The sequence below is a fragment of the Eschrichtius robustus genome, chromosome 20, assembly GCF_028021215.1.
Source record: "Eschrichtius robustus isolate mEscRob2 chromosome 20, mEscRob2.pri, whole genome shotgun sequence".
Classification (NCBI taxonomy): domain Eukaryota; kingdom Metazoa; phylum Chordata; class Mammalia; order Artiodactyla; family Eschrichtiidae; genus Eschrichtius; species Eschrichtius robustus.
The window spans coordinates 23,535,047-23,548,366 of NC_090843.1; the positions used below are offsets into that span (position 1 = coordinate 23,535,047).

Consider the following 13,320-nt stretch of genomic DNA (forward strand, 5'->3'; position numbering starts at 1 on the left):
TTGAACAGTTGGCATACTGTTGTCTGCAGCAACAGTAGAATGTGCAGTGGAGACGTTCCTATGGGTAGTGTTTCCAGGGCTGGTTCCTCCTGGCAGACTAGAGTTTCCTGTAGAAATAATTTCTTCAGAAACGTTTTGTGCAGTATTGTTTTCTGAAGTGGTGTTTTCTATCGAAGGGTCTGAAAGCGAAAATAATTCTGGAAAAGGATTTTCCTGAGAAGTCACTTCTCCTGAAGATGAAACAGGCTCTCGCGGAGGGGAATTTATGAGACTCCTCCCTACAGAGAACGGAGGGCTTGCAAGCATCATTCTATTGGGTGAACTTTTCTTTCTGAACTTTTGACTCCTTTTGACTTTGGGTTTTCTGTGGACCCGATGAGTCCTAATTTTATGGAAGATGTATTTTTTTCCCAGAATGTGAGATTAGTTCAAAATCCTTAATATTTCTAACTCTAGCCTTTGCATCTTCTAAAACAAGTATAGTGTTGGATAAGTCTTTTGATTTGCTTTTAACCTCAGGTGGGGATTCTGGAGGGATGGAGGCAGAAGGCCTGCCCTTGAAGTACTGTTTCAGGGTAGAGGAACCTGCTGCCTTGTGTTCCTTTATGAATGAAGACTCTGCATTGGAGGACTTTCCCACCAGCTTCCTGGGCCTCTGCACCATGAGTAGCTGTTTCAGCTTTCTTGGGGATGGCCTCCTGAGCCTTCTTTCTTCGGCAGTGCTCGCCACAGATGGCTGGGCATTCTGTTTCCCCCAGACGCTCTCATCTCCCACTGCTTGGAGGTGCATTTTCTGTAGGCCCCTCGGGCCCTTGAGGACCCTGTTCACTCTCAGCAGCTTTTCCTCTGTACTCTTAGTCTTTGCTAGGCTGTCTTTCTGTGGTTGGGCAGTTTCCAACTTCTTTTGAAAGATGTAGCGTTTATACATGGCACTTAAAAGGTTGGAACGCGTACGCGTGGCAGGTTTTTCTTCCTTTTTCACCTCATCCATTTTTTCTTGAGTTTCTGCATCTAACAAATTTTCCAGAAAATGGAGTTTCCTCCATCTATTTTTATTAGTTGAATTGTTGCGTGCACGTTTAACAGAAGGGCTCCTTGTATTGTTTTTCAAAAGGCCCAGCGGCATATCTCCATCTTGTGTATTTGAAAAAAGAAGTTGAAGGAATGGTAATAATGTTGATTCCACATCTCCTAGATCTCCCTCTGAGATATAAGGCAGTATGTAATTTCGTGCCCTGATAATATCACTGTTATTATTAAAGTCCAGCTGCTCATTCATGAAGCCTGACAAGCTGACAGCACTTTTATCTGAGGATGCCCTCTCTGACTCAATAGTCAGCTCGGGGCTGTTGTTCTTCTTCCACGCTTGTAACACCTTCATCAACGATCCTTCTGCATTCTCTAGGGATGTTTCTTCATCTGGCAAAAAAGAGGAGACTGTTTTTGATCACTGAAGACTGATGGGACAGCTTTTTGTCAGGCCACAGCCAAATAAATTAGGAATCAGTCAACGTTTGAGTGCCACTTAGGAGAAAAAGAAACCCACACTTAAGCCTATGACTGGCAACAAGAAAATGTGAAAAAGGTATCTCTTGAAAAAGTGGCTATCTACTCAGAAAATTCTGTAGCGTGAAATATAGTCACTATATTCAGGATTACTCCACTGGTTCCCAGGGGCCAGTACTCAAGAATAGCCAAGGCTGGAAGACAAATACTCCCCTACTCAGCTGGACTCTCTGCAGATCTACTGTGACTCCTCACATTCACATACCCCATCCTGTCCTGCCTCAGAGGCAGAGGAGTGTGAGGCTTCCTCTCTCCACCTCTTCAGTGAGCTTGCGTTCTTGCTACTGTCACAGATGACCACGACAACAACCGCCACAAACAGGTGGTCACCTGGACATGCCCTTCTCCACCCACCCACCGAGTCCTTTGCTCACTCCCTGCTTCCATATATCCCAGCCGCCATAACAGAAGGCTCTATACAGAAAAAAACACTATGTCCGCCCTGGCTCTTTGCTAAAATTTGGCCAGGGATCTGGGGTATAAGTTAAGAGATTTGCCAGATTGCATGCCAATGCGGAATGTACAACAAATCAATGGAATAATACTTGAGGTCCTAAAATGTAGAAGGCAGAAAGCAACTTCTGTCAGATGGCTACTTTGCTTTCATTTCATTTTACTTCTAATATTTCCAGCTTTACTGGGGGAACCATCCAAAGCTTCTGACTGTGTGAAGGTAATGTGTACCATTGTGTAGCTGGGCTTCTCTTCCAAAAGGATTAAAAGTATTTTTGGTGAGGGTCAAAGGAGGAGGGAAGGGTCATGAGAAAGGAGGAGCATGGGCTTGCAGAGAGCCCCAAACTGGGGATAGGAGATCAGGGCACTAGGATCATAGCACTTAACACCTCTGATCTTGTTTTTCCTCACCTGTAAAAGGAGATGAAAAATGCCTTTTCTGCACACTTCTGGGCGAGAAGGGAGCAATATAATTAGTAAAAAAATTGTTTGGGGGAGTTCCCTGGTGGTCTAGTGGTTGGCACCGAGCACTTCCCCTGCTGTGGCCCGGGTTCAATCCCTGGGTGGGGAACTAAGATCCCACAAGCTGTGTGGCACGGCCAAAAAAAAAAAAAAAATTGTGTTGAAAAATCAGCAATATTGTCTTTACAGAAGTAGTAAAGTGTTACTATATATGACGTGCTCTAGATCACTGAAAGAGACCTGTATTCAAGCTACCTGGGCAGGAAAGCACATTTTGGAAGTCATCAAGTTAGTGCCAATAAATCTGATACATAGAAAAATAGTTGAAAGCCCCTGAGTGTTTTGTGGATAGAAAAGCTTGAGATTCAGAGCAAGTTCAGAGCTGGACAGTCTAAGAATAAACTAGCTCTCCCATCCATTAGAAGGGCTAGGTAGCAGCTTCTGGTTATGGAACCAGAAACTCTCAGGCTCCCAATAGGACATAAAACAGCATCACTTGTACTCTTTATAAAATTGCAGAAACAAATAAAAGAAACAAAATTATATTTACACCTGTCCTATAAGACAAAGGGTAGTTGAGACCTAATGTATATAAAATCAGTTTACAAACTGTGATGCACTCTACGAATAAGTTCTCATTTGCCGAGAGCACAGCATAGGATATGTGGCCGTTAATGTGAATTCCCTTCCCCCTTCCATGCCTTTCTCTTGTTCCTTTATGTATGCGGATCAGTTACATTATTAAGCTAACTATGTACCTGAGCTCTTATTAGCTTAATGATGTAACCAAGAATCTGATTTTTAGCAAGGGGGTAGTTCTTAGAAACGTAGGGAGCTGGAACGCTGAATGAATGAATTAAAATAATGCAATTACATCATTAATTTGAAAATGTATCATCATTGATTAAAAATAAAAATTATTAAAAAATTAAATTAAAATTAAAAAATTTATTATCCCGCAATTGAGACTCACCACAACGTGTGACGTCTGTCAGGCATTCACTGTCACAACGCAGCTTGACTGTCTTACAGACAACCTCAATAGTATTTTTAAATTGGCAGAGGCAGCAGGCCATACGGCTAGGTAAGACCCTATAAAGGGAAACACAGGTAATTAAATTCGTGGTAAAAGAGTTACTTGAGTGGGTAGACGAGGTAGGCCAAGGCCACCACAGACCAGTGCAAAAAGGAGTTCTTGGGGCATATGGACTGGAGAACTGGATAGGGGCCGGTTGGCCAATTGCTGCTCTTGACTGTTGTAAGTAAATATAGAGGAGGAGAGAGGTGCCCAACAGAAGGATTAGGATGGCAGTAGGTATGGTATGCCTAGAAAAAAGGGAATAGGGATTAGAATTGGGTGACATTGATCTGTAGTTTAATTCAGAAGTATCTCCTTCCAACCCGAAAGCCTCACTTGGGGTTGAGAGTACGCAGGAAGAAGGCGGACTTCTAAGAAGAGTCTGAATAAGACCGCACCTTCTGGAGTCCTTTTCTCAGTTCCTATTTGTGAGTAGTAATATATTAGAAATCATTCTAGTAAGAAAAAAGCATCGTGTGGTTAAACAATAACAGAGATCGCATTGGCCAAATCTGGACAAAAGGAACATTCCAAAGAATAACACTATCGTTATAATAAGGTATAACATAGTTACTTTTTAAAAAAGCACATGAGTTCATAATGATACTCAAAATGAAAAGTGGGGGAGCTCTTCTTTATAGAATAATGTCAGCTAATAAATGCAAAAGGAATGATAGAATTAGGAAAGTGTCATTTGGCAACTATCAATGTAATAATCGATTCAGACAAGGATTATCATTGATGCACAGTTGGGTGAAGAGTTGTTTGAAAGTAGGATCTTCACTGATCCCAACGTATCACCCCACATATTATTTATCAATTACCAAGGGGAAAAATAACTTTACAATGGAGAGATATGGAAGATACCACCTCAGTCAAGTGATCAAACTTAGCACTGGGCCACCTGAAGTGATGAAGTATGAAGAATACATCACCTATATAGTATTCTTCCCCAAAATGTTTACTTTGAATCTAATGAGGAAACAGACAAATCCAGACTGTGGGGCAATTGACAAGACAACTGGCTTAGACTCTTCAAAAATGCCAATGTCATAAAACATCAAAAAAAATAGTAGGGAAATATTCTAGATTAAAGGAAACAAAGACATGACATGCAATGCCTAATCTTTAACTGGACCCTGTATCAAAACAAAACAGACTTAAACTATGTTATTGGCTTCTGGCCAAGATGAAGTAACAAGGACCAATTTGACCTCCCACCTGAAACAATGAAAACATCAGACAGGACATATGAAACAACAGTTTTCAAGAAACTGGACCTCAGGCAATAAAGTTCAGTGATCTCCAGGAGATGGGAAATAAATGAAGTGATCCCTCTAATTGCCCTACCTTACTTCTCTGAGAGTGTTTCCAGGTCATGGTAAAGGGAAGAGAAGTCCTGGCAGAGACTGGTGGACCCCCTGACTGAGGAAATGGAGCTGAGAGTCTGGGAAAACCAACGTAACTAGAGTTCCCAAAGCAGAGTATCAGAGAGAAAAGAAGTGCACAGACAAAGAACTCTGGAGACATGCAGAGGGATCTCTTGAGAATTCAACAAAGTATTGGTCAGTACATTTGTGTGAGGAATTCCCTGATGCCAGGAAAAGAACCACATGAAAGGATTAATAATAAGAATAACTGGATATCACACAGGGTTGTAGGAATAGTACCTGTTCCTACAAGTCAGACTGCAAAACCTCATGATGCTCAGAAAGGACTTGTCTCCGTAGTTGCATACAGTGAGCTCCACACTAAAGGCTACTTGGACTCCTACCCAACGAATCTTACACACTAGACCTAAAAGAATAAAATTGTTCTGAGTAACTTGATTTCACCCAAAACAAAGCCCAAGCATTTTACAGGAATATATATATATATATATAGCAAATAATAAACTAAACCTCACAATATCTGGGATCATATGAAAAATTGCCAAGGATGCAAAGAAGTAGGAAAATATGACCCATACTGAGGAGAAAAGGCAATCAATCAAAACTAACCCATAATCCATACAGATGTTAGAATTGGCAGAAAAGAACATTTAAAAAGTTATTATACATGAAGAAAAGTTATTACAACTGCATTTCGTATGTTAATAAACCCAGAATAAACACTGAAAATGTTAAGTATAGGCATGGAAAATGTAAAACAGACCCAAATTGTGCTTCTAGAGATTAAAAACAATGTCTAAATGAAAAAGATACGGAACGAGGTTAATGGCAGATTAGACACTGCAGAAGAAAGGGTCAGTGAACATTAAGGCATAGCAATAGAAACTATCCAAAATGAAACAAAAAGAGTAACAAAACAAAACAACAACAAAAATGAATAGAGCCTCAGTGAGTTGTGCAACAACGTCAACTGGCCTAATACATGGGTACTTAGAGTCCATGAAGGAGAGGAGAAATACAACAATTTGAAGAAATAATAGCCAACACTTTTCCAAATTGGCAAACACTATAAACCCACAAAGTCAAGAAGATCAATGAACTGTAAGCATAAGAAACATGGACAAAACTACACCAAGGCACAAAAAATAATCAAATTGCTCAAAACCAGCAATAAAGAGAAAAATTTAAAAGCAGCCAGAGGAAAAAACTATACACTACGTACAGAGGAACAAAGATAACAACGACAGCAGAATTCGTGCTGGAAACAATGTAAAGGAGAACTCAGTGGAATAACACCTTTAAAGTAGTGCATTGAATTCTATCAAGCTAGAATTCTATACCCAGATCTGTCCAAACAAAAGCAAAATGAAGACTATCTCAGACATACAAAAGCTGAAAGAATTCATTACTAGTAGACTTTCACTATAAGAAAGGGTAAAAGAAGTATTTTTAAGCAGGAGGAAAATGACACTTGTTTGGAATATGGATCTACACAAACGATTAAGAATACTGGAATTGGGACTTCCCTGGTGGTTCAGTGGTTAAGAATCTGCCTGCCAGTGCAGGGGACACGGGTCCCATCCCTGGTCTCGGAAAGTCCCACATGCTGTGGAGCAACTAAGTCCGTGCGCCACAACTCCTGAGCCCGCGCGTCTAGAGCCCGTACTCCACAACAAGAGAAGCCACCGCAATGAGAAGCCCGTGCACCGCAATGAAGACCCAACGCAGCCAAAAAAGAAAAAAGGAAACAAAAAATCCTGGGAATATACTTTTCAGTAAAAGAACAAAGTGTATCTCAGTCCTCATGACTAAAGAGAAGAATCAAGTAGTAGTGGGTGGAAAGGTGGCTTTGATTCTCAAGTTTGTGGGTTCTGAATCTGAATGAATTATTGTCCTTACCTCAATGAGACAGAGAATTGTAACCAAAATCGTCACTACTACAGTTACAGATATTGCCAAGATGAGTTTGTTGTTACAGCCATATCCTGGAACTTCTTTTGTGAGCTAAAAAAATAAATGACAAATTTTTTAAAAACAAGGAGATACAAGGGATGAAAGCTAACTCTTCTTAAACCTATTCTAAACAATAGCTAACTATTCTTAAACTACTATAAAACCCAATCCTTCCAGGCGAGTAGCTTCTATAAGAACAAGCTAAATTTAGTGTTATTAATCTTATCATTAGCCTTTTCTTCTACAATTTATTTACCTACAATTTAGTTGTCCTGTGTTATGTCCTCTTCTCGTCTACCCTAGGAATAGTGGCACACTCTCTAAATGAGCCAAGTGGGAGATCACTGTCTTAGCCAGTTTCACGGCTGAAGGTAAGATACAGACTAGGAGCCCGTGGTATTCCTGCTTGGGCACGTTCATGGCATGTCCTAAACTGAGTAAAAGTCCAGGTCCCATGTTTCAGGGGTTCTCCTCACCTCACTTGACTCCTGCTCTTTCTGCTCACTCTGGGCTTCTGTGCTCTCACTGACAGAGTTGTCACTTTTCCACTGGTCCGTATCCCATTCCGCTTTGGACACCTTTACTTCTTGCTGCTTGCTGAGAAGCTTCATCAGGAGGCCTGTTCTAGAGATGAGGTTGGCACAGGCCAGCTGCACGTGGGTCTCCGAGCAGTCTATTTTCAAAGTCTGGATAACATGAGAAATGAGCCTTCGCATGACATTGTTGGGGATGAGGGACCGCAGCTGCTGCTTTAGCTGAGTTTCAACTTGATCACCCGGGGATGTGAACCCCAGGAAAGTGAAGCCTGTGGGCTTAGAGGATAATTCAGTGCCCGTGTTGTGCTACTCCCATTGTGTTTCGTTGGTGTGTTGAACAGTTGGCATACTGTTGTCTGCAGCAACAGTAGAATGTGCAGTGGAGACGTTCCTATGGGTAGTGTTTCCAGGGCCAGTTCCTCCTGGGAGAGTAGAGTTTCCTGTAGAAATAATTTGTCCAGAAACATTTTGTGCTGTATTGTTTTCTGAAGTAGTGTTTTCTGTAGAAAGGTCTGAAAGAGAAAATAATTCTGGAAAAGGATTTTCCTGAGATGTCTCTTCTCCTGAAGATGAAACAGCCTCTCGTGGAGGTTACTAAATAACCAAGAGATCACTGAAGAAATCAAGGAGGAAATCAAAAAATTCCTAGAGACAAATGACAATGAAAACACGACGATCCAAAACCTATGGGATGCAGCAAAAGCAGTTTTAAGACGGAAGATTATAGCTATACAAGCCTACCTAAAGAAACAAGAAAAATCTCAAGTAAACAATCTAACCTTACACCTAAAGGAACTAGAGAAAGAAGAACAAACAAAACCCAAAGTTAGCAGAAGGAAAGAAATCACAAAGATCAGAGCAGAAATACATGAAATAGAAACAAAGAAAACAATAGCAAAGATCAATAAAACTAAAAGCTGGTTTTGTGAGAAGATAAACAAAATTGATAAGCCATTAGCCAGACTCATCAAGAAAAAGAGGGAGAGGACTCAAATCAATAAAAGTAGAAATGAAAAAGGAGAAGTTACAACAGACACCGCAGAAATACAAAGCATCCTAAGAGACTACTACAAGCAACTCTATGCCAATAAAATGGACAACCTGGAAGAAATGGACAAATTCTTAGAAAGGTATAACCTTCCAGACTGAACCAGGAAGAAACAGAAAATATGAACAGACCAATCACAAGTAATGAAATTGAAACTGTGATTAAAAATCTTCCAACAAACAAAAGTCCAGGACCAGATGGCTTCACAGGTGAACTCTATCAAACATTTAGAGAAGAGGTAACACCCATCCTTCTCAAACTCTTCCAAAAAATTGCAGACGAAGGAACACTCCCAAACTCATTCTATGAGACCACCATCACCCTGATACCAAAACCAGACAAAGATACTACAAAAAAAGAAAATTACAGACCAATATCACTGATGAATATAGATGCAAAAATCCTCAACAAAATACTAGCAAAGAGAATCCAACAACACATTAAAAGGATCATACACCACGATCAAGTGGGATTTATCCCAGGGATGCAAGGATTCTTCAATATACGCAAATCAATCAATGTGATACACCATATTAACAAATTGAAGAATAAAACACTTACGATCATCTCAATAGATGCAGAAAAAGCTTTTGACAAAGTTCAACACCCATTTATGATAAAAACTCTCCAGAAAGTGGGCATAGAGGGAACCTACCTCAACATAAAAAAGGCCATATACGACAAACCCATGGCAAACATCATTCTCAATGGTGAAAAACTGGAAGCATTTCCTCTAAGATCAGGAACGAGACAAGGATGTCCACTCTCACCACTATTATTCAACATAGTTTTGGAAGTCCTAGCCATGGCAATCACAGAAGAAACAGAAATAAAAAGAATACAAATTGGAAAAGAAGAAGTAAGACTGTCACTGTTTGCAGATGGCATGATATTATACATAAGGAATCCTAAGGATGCCACCAGAAAACTACTAGAGCTAATCAATGAATTTGGTAAAGTTGCAGGATACAAAATTAATGCACAGAAATCTCTTGCATTCCTATACACTAATGATGAACAATCTGAAACAGAAATTATGGAAACACTCCCATTTACCATTGCAACAAAAAGAATAAAATACCTAGGAATAAACCTACCTAGGGAGACAAAAGACCTGTATGCAGAAAACTAGAAGACACTGGTGAAAGAAATTAAAGATGATACCAACAGATGGAGAGATATACCATGTTCTTGGATTGGAAGAATCAATATTGTGAAAATGACTATACTACCCAAAGCAATCTACAGAGTCAATGCGATCCCTATCAAATTACCAATGGCATTGTTTACGGAACTAGAACAAATCATCTTAAAATTTGTATGGAGACACAAAAGACCCCGAATAGCCAAAGCAGTCTTGAGGGAAAAAAACAGAGCTGGAGGAATCAGACTCCCTGACTTCAGACTATATACTACAAAGCTACAGTCATCAAGACAATATGGTACTGGCACAAAAACAGAAACATAGATCAATGGAACAAGATAGAAAGCCCAGAGATAAACCCACGCACCTATGGTCAACTCATCTATGACAAAGGAGGCAAAGATATACAATGGAGAAAAGACAGTCTCTTCAATAAGTAGTGCTGGGAAAACTGGACAGCTACATGGAAAAGAATGAAATTAGAACACTCCCTAACACCATACACAAAAATGAACTCAAAATGGATTCAAGACCTAAATGTAAGACCGGACACTATAAAACTCTTAGAGGAAAACATAGGAAGAACACTCTCTGACATAAATCACAGCAAGATCTTTTTTGATCCACCTCCTAGAGTAATGGAAATAAAAACAAAAATTAACAAATGGGACCTAATGAAACTTCAAAGCTTTTGCACAGCAAAGGAAACCATAAACAAGACGAAAAGACAACCCTCAGAATGGGAGAAGATATTTGCAAACAAATCAACGGACAAAGGATTAATCTCCAAAATATATAAACAGCTCATTCAGCTCAATATTAAAGAAACAAACAACCCAATCCAAAACTGGGCAGAAGACCTAAATAGACATTTCTCCAAAGAAGACATACAGATGGCCAAGAAGCACATGAAAAGATGCTCAACATCACTAATTATTAGAGAAATGCAAATCAAAACTACAATGAGGTATCACCTCACACCAGTTAGAATGGGCATCATCAGAAAATCTACAAACAGCAAATGCTGGAGAGGGTGTGGAGAAAGGGGAACCCTCTTGCACTGTTGGTGGGAATGTAAATTGATACAGCCACTATGGAGAACAGTATGGAGGTTCCTTAAAAAACTAAAAATAGATTTTCCATATGATCCAACAATCCCACTACTGGGCGTATACCCAGAGAAAACCGTAATTCAAAAAGACACATGCACCCCAATGTTCATTGCCGCACTATTTACAGTAGCCAGGACATGGAAGCAACCTAAATGCCCATCGACAGACGAATGGTTAAAGAAGATGTGGTACATATATACAATGGAATATTACTCAGCCATAAAAAGGAACGAAATTGAGTCATTTGTGGAGACGTGGATGGATCTAGAGACTGTCATACAGAGTGAAGTAAGTCAGAAAGAGAAAAACAAATATCCTATATTAAGGCATGTATGTGGAACCTAGAAAAATGGTACAGATGAGCCGGTTTGCAGGGCAGAAGTTGAGACACAGATGTAGAGAACAGACATATGGACACCAAGGGGGGAAAACTGCGGTGGGGTGGGGATGGTGGTGTGCTGAATTGGATGATTGGGATTGACATGTATACACTGATTTGTATAAAACTGATGACTAATAAGAACCTGCAGGATAAAAAACCAAACAAACAAAACAACTAATACTAAACTTTCATTGGGTTATCTGTATGGAAATATGTTAATATAAATGTTTCAGACATTACGTGAAATTTCTAAAAATCTTATATGTTCTGGTATCATGTTATAAGTCATAATTCTAGTTATCACTTTAAAATGTATATCTCAGAAAAAACTAAATTTCATTGTCAATTGCACTATTATGAACTTTCATCAAATCTTTATCCATGGTCATTTTTAAGTCTTTTGTCAGTTACAGACAGTTCTGGGTGTACTCTGATGCTTTTGCAAATATGTTCCTATAAAAGGGTTTCATCTTCAAGGAATTCATAGAAAAGACTCTGACAAGTACAGGTTTCTGGGAACTGTACTGCTGAACTGAATGAATAAGCATTTTCAGAACTCTAATGGAAACCTGATGAACTCATAAAAGTGCTAACAAAAGATCAAGATGAAAAAAAAATTAATTACACGGCACTGAGTGAACTGATGAGGATGAGTATAATTTTTGTGACTTTCTGTTTGAATTAAAAAGAAAAAATTCCACAAGGACTCAGAGGTAAAGAATATAGAAATCAATTTTCACTGCAAAGTAAAGGAGCTGTTACAGCGGAGGATTACCGGACTGAATGTCAATATTATGACATAGTATGAGTGTGTTTCGTGTTTGGTAATTGCAATCATTGTTGCTTTTGTTGTGGTCATCCATTTACAATGCTTGGTGTCAGTCTATTTATCTCTTGTAAAAATAAAATACAGTGTGTGTGTGTGTGTGTGTGTGTGTGTGCGCGTGTGAAAAAAAAAAAAGAAATTCTCTAGGATAATGCTGAAAGGACAAAGAGTCATCTTAAAGCTGCTACTAGTAGCTAAGTTGTGAATACTTGAACATCAGTAAGAAAAAGTTATTATCATTATATAAGAAATTGAGTCTGTGCCTGTGAATGATATTCAAAGAGAGAAAAGTTAAAAATAAAGTATATAAGAGCTACTTTTACTACAACTAAAGGACATATCATAGGACATTTATTTTAATGAACTTTGAGTGAGTACTGAAAAAAAAAAGGTCTTACCTAAAACCACAATCAGCAGTTTCCGGAATGCATCTGTCATAGCCTTCTGAATAGCAAGCTTCTGGGTTACCTTCCTTTTCATAAGGAATGATAATGACCCTAAATCCAACCAAAACAGATGAATTTAAAATGCCTATCTGAATAACTGATTTCGAGGTTATGTGTTTAAAACTAAAAATGCATCTGTCATTCTTAGATCATTATCTTAGTGATTAAGGGCAGGCACAACACTGGGGTACGGTTGAATGTCTCTGTTGTAGGTATACCCTGGCATGGCACATTTTTACTGCTCAGATCTATTCTGGAAGTTCCTAAAATACTCGATGGGAAATGCAAACCAAGGACGGGGCACAAATCTCATGTTACTCACAGATTTCAAATGGACAAGCTGAGGCTACACTGCTACAGACCCTGCTCTCCTGTGCGTAAAGGGCTGGATTCATACAGTGAGATAGACTTGGTGGTAGTGCAGATGATCTGGCCTCTCCTCAACCATCACCCACTCAGGTGGATGGTGGAGCCTCGCCACTCCATTCGCTAACAGCCCTGCCTCTGACTTAAAACCCTAAGCCCAAGTGCCATGGATTCTAGGAAAAAACTCAGTACCAATCGGAATCCCCTTTCTAGGGATCTACATTTACTTTTTCCGCTCAGGCCCCTCTATAGGAGGCAAAGGACTGAACATTTACACAAGAGTTTATTTCAATCTTTAGACAATGATTTTGTTGGGATAACTGAAGGCCAGAAGACATCTGTATTTGAAGGACTATTTGAGCACAAAACAAATTATTAACCAAAAAAAAAAAAAAAAAACAACTAACTAATTTTCCCTCCTCCTAAGCTTCTTGGCAGGCACTCATTTCTAAAATTCTAAAGTTTAAGGTGCTGTCAGGTATTGCCTAAGATAAAAACTTATATTGTCAGGCAGAAAAATTCTGCCCAGGGCTTTAGTTGCTTAGCCAAGGTGATGA

General features: G+C 39.4%; 1 pseudogene; it reads right to left on the reverse strand.

Moving 5' to 3' along the window:
* The window catches only part of LOC137755301 (RAD52 motif-containing protein 1-like), a 227,810-nt pseudogene that overhangs the window by 210,307 nt on the left and 4,183 nt on the right, over positions 1-13,320 (reverse strand).